Raw genomic sequence first — 8,015 nt, forward strand, 5'->3', positions numbered from 1 at the left:
TTGTACCTAGTTTCAAGATTTACCTTTAAAAATCCCTGTTTAATTGTATGATTTCCTTATGCAATAGTTTTCAAAGACCTCTCACTGCACGTAGGATAACCTCCAAACTCCTTACTCTGCCATTTTGATCCCAATTATAGTCTAATCCTAACTGCTTCAGTCCCTTCCCTTACCACTGCTTTTCACTCCAGGCTGCTGAAGCTCTAGGCATAGCAAACTACTTGCAATTCCCAGCATAGCTCCATGAACCATCACGTTCCACCTTCTATTACAGCATTCTAATTAATCATTCTTATTATAGTTAGCTGTCTAATGGTCTGCCTCCTCACAAGCCCATGAACACTTAGAGAGCAGAGCAAATACCTTTTGTTATATAGTCGTAAAGGGATAAAAAAGCATAACTTAATAAACATTGAAAGAATGAATGATTGAACAACTAAATGAACAGAGACCATGTAGCCTGTAGCCTGAAAATGTGAATTGCTTCCATAACATTTTTGGATAAATTCATAGGTGACAGAACCACAAAAGGATCAAATTCATTTTTTTAATTTTTATTTATTTATTTATTTATTTTTTGAGACGGAGTCTCGCACTGTCTGTCGCCCAGGCTGGAGTGCAGTGGTGCGATCTCGGCTCACTGCAAGCTCCGCCTCTCGGGTTAACGCCATTCTCCTGCCTCAGCTTCCCCAGTAGCTGGGACTAAAGGCGCCTGCCACCAAGCCAGGCTCTTTTTTTCTTTTCTTTTTTTTTCTTTTTTTTTAGTAGAGACGGGGTTTCACCGTGTTAGCCAGGATGGTCTCGATCTCCTGACCTCATGATCCACCTGTCTCGGCCTCTCAAAGTGCTGGGATTACAGGCATGAGCCACCGCGCCCAGCCATATCTAACTCATTTTTTAAAGATAAGATGTATTGCTAGTTCGATGCCTAGCACAAGGTATACCCTTACTACATATGGAAGCAGAGAAAGAATTGTATCAGTTTGAGCTCGTCCACAGCAGTAATTTAAAGGCACAACTTTTCTTTTTTGGAAGTTTTCAGGTTCATACATTTCTTTTTGCATAGAAAAATTATTAAAACTCTTTTTGTTGGTTGCTTGGGTAGACTCCCCTATTTGAAGCACCATACAGATTCTTGTCATTTTCTATGCCTCTACAGTGACGGCGCAATTACAAAAATAAGCTGAGTTTTGAAAATAAGCCATTTCATATTTACAGTAAAGGTGCTGATGCTTCATCTGGAGAAATTTTAAATAAATTTTCCTTATCAAAATGTAACTAGGCGGTAATTACAAATTCAGACATTTTGGATTTGTGTATTCTGTAAATGAGCGGTACTCATATGCTTATTGCCCACTTCTATTTCTATGCAGCCCCTCTTCCCACCAATAAGTTTTATTTCCAGTATTTATGCTATTTTCTAAGACACAGCCTCCCAGACGCCCCACCCCCAACCCCACTCCTTGCACAATAGAGGCATAAAACATCACCAAATATTTTTATGGAATCATATTCCATTTTATGGAATCATTCTTTTTGTTATTTTTTTAAATTGTCTTATTTTTCATTGCAGAAGTAACATCTTTTCAGCATTGGACTTGCTACTTCAGGAATATATATATATTTTTTTCATATAGTATTTCATATAGTTTTGCTTTGCTGCTGCTGTTTTTATCACATAAACTAAGCCCACATCCCCCAAAAGGGAGGTGGGGAAAAGTCACACATTTGTCAGTAGAGTCCTGGCATTTGATTTTTAGACATCCCTTGAGCTTGCAAGACAACATGCTGTCAGTTGTGAGAAGCTCAGTGCATGTAACACAAAGAGTTCAAGGGCTGACTGCTGAATCCAATCTAAGTGACAGGTTCCAAAAACCTTTCATACCTGGGCTTTGCTGAAGGGCTCACATCTATAGTTCATCTGTCCTTTTCAATGTATGTACAGTAGCAGTTGGGGCTATGCAATTTTCCTTCTCCAAGAAAGGTATTGATTGCTCAGGATTTATTGTCAGCATTTTAAAATAAAATATGGTTTACTTTTATCATCAGAAGGAGAAGTATATGGTAGATTGTAATTTACTGGTGCTAACTCTGGACCTGCAGGTTTGTTGCTTCAGTGATTTACTGGATTCTCAATGGATAGTTTGTTACATCTCTAATTTGAACATATATCTGCAGCATGTGTTTAATGTTATGCAGTTTTCAGTGAGGCATGAAGGTTTTGGCACTACAAAGCAGAAAAGTGAAGGGACTGTATGGCTCTGGGGACTGGTCATGAGGTAACTGAGCTAGTTGGAAAATCAAATCCAAATTGCACCAACACAAAGGTCATAGAGAGAAAGGATAGCTGCGTAGAAATCTGAGAAAATACCAGTGGCAAAAGCAAATCTGCCAGCAACCCAACAAAATATCCCTCACCAACAAAAGAGGAATGAACTTAGTTCACATATGTTGATAGAGAGGTGTAATACTATTCTTTAACCCTCAGTGTGACCTGGCTGTGTCTGGAGGATGTTACTTCTCTTTTTTTGGACTCTACATCAATGTGTTTATAAAGTAGTGATCTGCTGGCGGTGAGAAAAGTCTGTTGGGAAAGGTACTAGTTCAGAATTCCAAGGAATCTTCAATAGGAAAAAAAAAATTAATTGCCTTCCAATATATTTAAATAATAGAAGATATTGTGCTAAGGTAAATTAAAGAAAGGGGAATGACTAGCCCAAAAATGCAAAAATGAGATCAAACCAGACATTTCCATGTGGAAACTAATAAGTCTCAAAATTTGGGGGTATCTTTTGTTGCATGATCACTTGTTTTGCTCATTTCTTCACCCTAGGGTTTTGTATGAGCCAACACAATAGCAGAACGTTTTCTTTTCTTTCTTGTTAAATTATTATAATACTTAAAAATAGATTGCCATATATGACACTGATAGGCTCTTTCTGTTACCAAGGCTGTGCAGAGAGCTAATTCCTGCTTATCCTTTTCTTCTTTGTATTATTTTCCTCATCTCACTCCCTATGCCAGACATCCTTAGATGTCAGCTCACCACAAAGTATCTCTTACTCAAATGCAAGTTGTTCCAAAGCATGGTTTCATAACTCATTCTGAAAAGTTACTGTAAAATATACAAAGTCTGATTTTGTTGCCACCTAGACTATTAGAAATAAATTATAAAATACTGAGGCCAGGGGATAAATGTGCCTTTTGAAAGCAGAAGCACCTGTGCTAGATAGGCTGTTTCTCACAACAGGGTGAGACAATAGGAAGATACTCGCCTGTGGGAAGTTTGCAGTGTTTGTGTTTTGATTTTTCAATAAACTGCTTCCCACTTCTAATTATTTTTTGAAGAGTAAAATGAATTTTTGAAATCCCTCCAGCTTTTAAAACCAAACAGGCTTTATCAAACTTTTTGCTCAAAATATCTTTTGCAGCTAATGTGACCTTCAAATATTTCAATTCTAACTACCAAAGATTCAAATAGAATTGTCAAATCTCTTATTCTTTCTTAACAACTCCTAATCTGCTACTCTGTATGCTCTGTAAGCACAGTTTTGGAAGCCAATAAATTAATATTTGAGGTGTTTAACAGTCTGCTCAGTTGCAGCCCTTATATCTTTGAGGACACAGTACACAGTCAGACTTTATATGGGGAATAAACAGTCTTTGCTGTAGATGATTTTAAAGCTTGGGTGCTTTAGTCTTTTACTGGATGCAGTAAATTTTAGGTGGATTGTAATCTCATTCATACTTTGGCTTTTAGAATGCCTAACAACTTTCAGCAACTACAAATCATTACACAAATGCAGTAGAATCACAGTTTGCACAATAAAAATCTTACCATTTTCAGTAAAAAAATAAAAAGGATATTCTTTACGTAGTTTAATCATAGCTACTAACTTTTTTTTTTTTTTTTTTACCTAATCTAGCTCCCAAAACTACACTGTATTAATTCATTTGGTGCTTATGACCATCATGGCTTAATACAGACTGATTGAAACAGCATATAGCCCACTCCAAAAGATTCACTGTCTTCCTTAAAAGCTTTTATAGCATCATCCTACTAGGTATATTAAAAATAAAAAGTCGATTTAGTGTAACGTAAATCAGCCATTTAATAAGATTTGAAAATCCTACATAGAGAGTTAGTAACAACCAAAATGCTTTTTCTCAACATTAAAAAGAAAAGGTTTCTAATTAAATTTATAATGGAATAAACCGCTATGGAGAAACAGAGCATGAACTTATTGGGCTAAACTTCTTTAAATGCATCTTAGCCTTATTCATTGTGCCTGCTGTGTCACTATTTTGTACTAATGCAGCAGATGAGACCCTTATTGCAGAAGCTGAAAAACACATTTTATAAGATGAATTATCTTCACATCTAAACCCATTGAATAATTAGTTTAAAAATAAATGTATGACAAACTCAATAGCAGTATGCCTTTGTTAAGCTCCATAAGGGAATATGTTGTATCTCATCCACTTCTTTAAATACCATAGCTCCTGCTGTAGTACTTTCCATAATCTAAAATTAAACCTTTTTTGGCTGATTAATATGTATTGAATAATATTTTTGGTTTCTCTGCTTGAATTAAGCAACAACGTAAAATTTACATAGATAGCAATAAAACAATGGGAATTCTGTTCTGCTGGCTTGAAAAATAATGTTTTCAGTGAGTATTTTTTTCAGTCAATGAATAATACCTTAATGATTGTTGGGGAAATAAAAGTACTAGTATATATGCAAAATAACAGTCACATTTAAGGAGGGGCCTGATGCAGGGTTCACGTGTCAATGATTCATGAGGACTTATTTCCTTCTGTTGTATTCGTTTGTTTGTAAATAAAATAAATCTATTTCCAGTCTATCTTCACTAATTTTAGTTTGACTCACACTTGGAAACACTTCCGCAAATACTGCAAGATCCTATAATAATAGTCCAAAATATCAGCCTTTTTATGTAAGCGTTATTACTCTTTAATGGGCTATCTTTTTAAAGTATTCTATAATGGAAGCTTATAGTTTCAGTTATATCTTTATATTTTATCAGCATTTTCCACTTTTGTAAATTGCGTAACTAGTCAGCTCTACTATACCCGTTTGCCCAGGACATAATACTTGATCAGATTCTAATTCTAAAGTGGGTGAGACACTTGAATTTGGCTATTTATCATGGGTTGCTCCTGAGAGAAGCAATATGTTCTGTTTTTTATACAATTACAAAACTAAACTCCTCTAACATTCCCCATGACCTCTCATTGCACTTCATGATTGATTTGCTGTTTAAAGCTACTGGATGTGGAAACCATAAGGTTATAAATGAGGACAGTTCAAATCTGCACAGCAGAAGGACTGCTTTTTTCAGATTTCAGATTTGGAGAGGGACTATAGGAGAGGTTTTGGCACATAGTCCTTCTTAAAATCAAACAGCTAATGTGAAATCTCATATATATAAGATATATATTTATATATCTTACATATTATATAGTTATATCTGTTATATGTTATACTATATAATATGTATATATATAACATAACTATATATAATATAACATATTATATATAGTTATATAATATATATAGTTGTTATATATATTATACATATATATATATACACACACACACACATAATGCTCTTTTGGTTCAGCATTATTTTGGGTGCCTTGAGATTCTTTATATAGGCCTGATATATAATTTAGCCTAATAAATACATAAAGATTTAAAATGTCATCGTTTCTGAACAGTGGATGGATATAGATATAAAAAGCTTAAATGTATTCCTTTAAGTCTGATGCTGAGTTTTATGGCAGGTTCAGAATTTGATATTTCAAAGTTTGTAATAGAAACAAGCAAAATCAATTTTGTGACAGCAATTAATGAAGAATGGCCCTTAAGATTTATATAATAGATTGTTCAAAATTATTTCCTCTATCACTATCCAAATCTGTGTATGCGGGCAGATCCCCAAGACAAGGCCCTGGCAGCTGAGTAAGCAAACAATCATTCTGTTTGTCTTGACTGAGGAAAGTTTTCTAGGAAGAAGGACAGAGTCAGACAGCTCAAGCAGATGATCAGACATCACAGTAATCTGACCTTGTTGGTATAACCCATGAAGTAGAAAGAAAATTAAAGTATTAACCTCCAGAAACTTTATTATAAGTTGTATATCCAGAGGCTCCAAATCACCATTTGTTCAAACCAAAGATTATATTGACCTGTTGTAGTAGACAGCATTCACATTCTATAATTGACATCCTATTTCCAAGTGCTCTTGTTTACATTTTGGGGTGGTTATAACATGCATCCTTTCCTTCCTTCTTTCCCTCCTTTCCTTCCTTCCTTCCTTCCTTTTTCTCTTTTATTCTCTCCAATTTTCCTCCTCATTCTCTTCTTCCCTCTCTTCCTCCCCCTTCTCCTGCTTTTTTCTCTCCCTCTCTCTTTCTGACCCCCCCCACCCCTCCTTCCTCCTTTTTCTTCTTCTTAATGACCAAAGAACCTTATGGTTGAATACATGGACTCTTGGCTGTTTTGAAAAAGTTGAACAAATACCACAGCAAGTGGAAAGAAATTGGAAAAAAAGTCAATATGATTAAAGAATTTATGACAAAATTACTTAGATAAATCTAGTACAATGAGAAATGGTCTATCCTCTTTTTCAGTACCATCTTAAATTCAAGCAAGGGAGACCCTGTGGTGAACAGATTCATGGAGTGGTCTTCATGACCCCTACCTTTTGATATCCACAAGCATATGTAATTCCTCCCTTTGAGTGTGGACCAGACCTGCAACTTTCTTCTAATGACCAGAATAGGGCAAAGACAATGGGATGTACACGATTACATACACATGATTACATGATTATATAATATTTTAGCACCCATTTTCCTTGAGCTTGTCTCTTCTGGCTTTGAGGAAGCAAAAAGGGATGTTGGAGATCAAGACATGGTAAGGAACTTTGTGTTCCTTCCAGGAGCTGAGGGTGGCCACCAGCTGATAGCCGGCAAAGTTTGCTTGGAACACAGTAAAGATCATTTATTTATAAACTGACAATGGCTGCTTTAACACTAGCAGAGCAGAGTCAAGTAATTGTGACAAAGACCAACTGGCCCGTAAATTTGAAAATTTACACTCTCTAGTCCTTTGTGTGAGAAGTTTGCTAAACTTCTGTTAAGTCATTACTGTCACTGGAACACATATTTATTATAACAATATAATTAATTCTTTTTCTTTTTCTTCATTCCAACTTTCATTTTAGATTTGGGGGGTACAGGTGCAGATTTGTTACATGGATAAACTGCATGTCATGGAGGTCTAGTATACAGATTATTTCATCACCCATGTAATAAGCATAGTGCCCAATAGGTAGTTTTTTGATCCTCATCCTCCTATCATCCCCATACCCTCTAGTAGGCCCCAGTGTCTATTGTTCCCTTCTTTGTGTTCATGTGTACTCAATGTTTAGCACCATCATAGAACTGAGAATATGCAGTATTTTGTTTTCTGTTCCTGCTTTAGTTTGCTCAGGATAACGTCCTTCAGTTCTATCCATGTTGCTGCAAAGGACAAGATTTTCTTCTTTTTCATGGATGCATAGTATTCCATGGTATATATGTACCATATTTTCATTACCCAGTCCACTGTTGATGGGCATCTAGGTTGATTTCATGTCTTGGCTATTATGAATAATGCTCCAGTGAACATGTGAGTGCATGTGTCTTTGTGGTAGAATAATTTATATCCTTTTGGGTATACCCCTAGTGATGGGATTGATGGGTTGAATGGTAGTTCTGTAGTAACTGCTTTGAAAAATCTCCAAACTGCTTTCCACAGTGGCTGAACTAATTTACCTTCCCACCAACAGTGTATAACTGTTCCTTTTTCTCTGCAGCCTCACTACTAGATGTTTTTTTTTTTGACTTTGTACTAATAGCCATTCTGACTGGTGTGAGATGCTATCTCATTGTGGTTTGAATTTGCATTTCTCTAATGATTAGTGACTTTGAGCATTTTTTCA

Source organism: Pongo pygmaeus, chromosome X (assembly GCF_028885625.2).
Source record: "Pongo pygmaeus isolate AG05252 chromosome X, NHGRI_mPonPyg2-v2.0_pri, whole genome shotgun sequence".
NCBI lineage: Eukaryota > Metazoa > Chordata > Mammalia > Primates > Hominidae > Pongo > Pongo pygmaeus.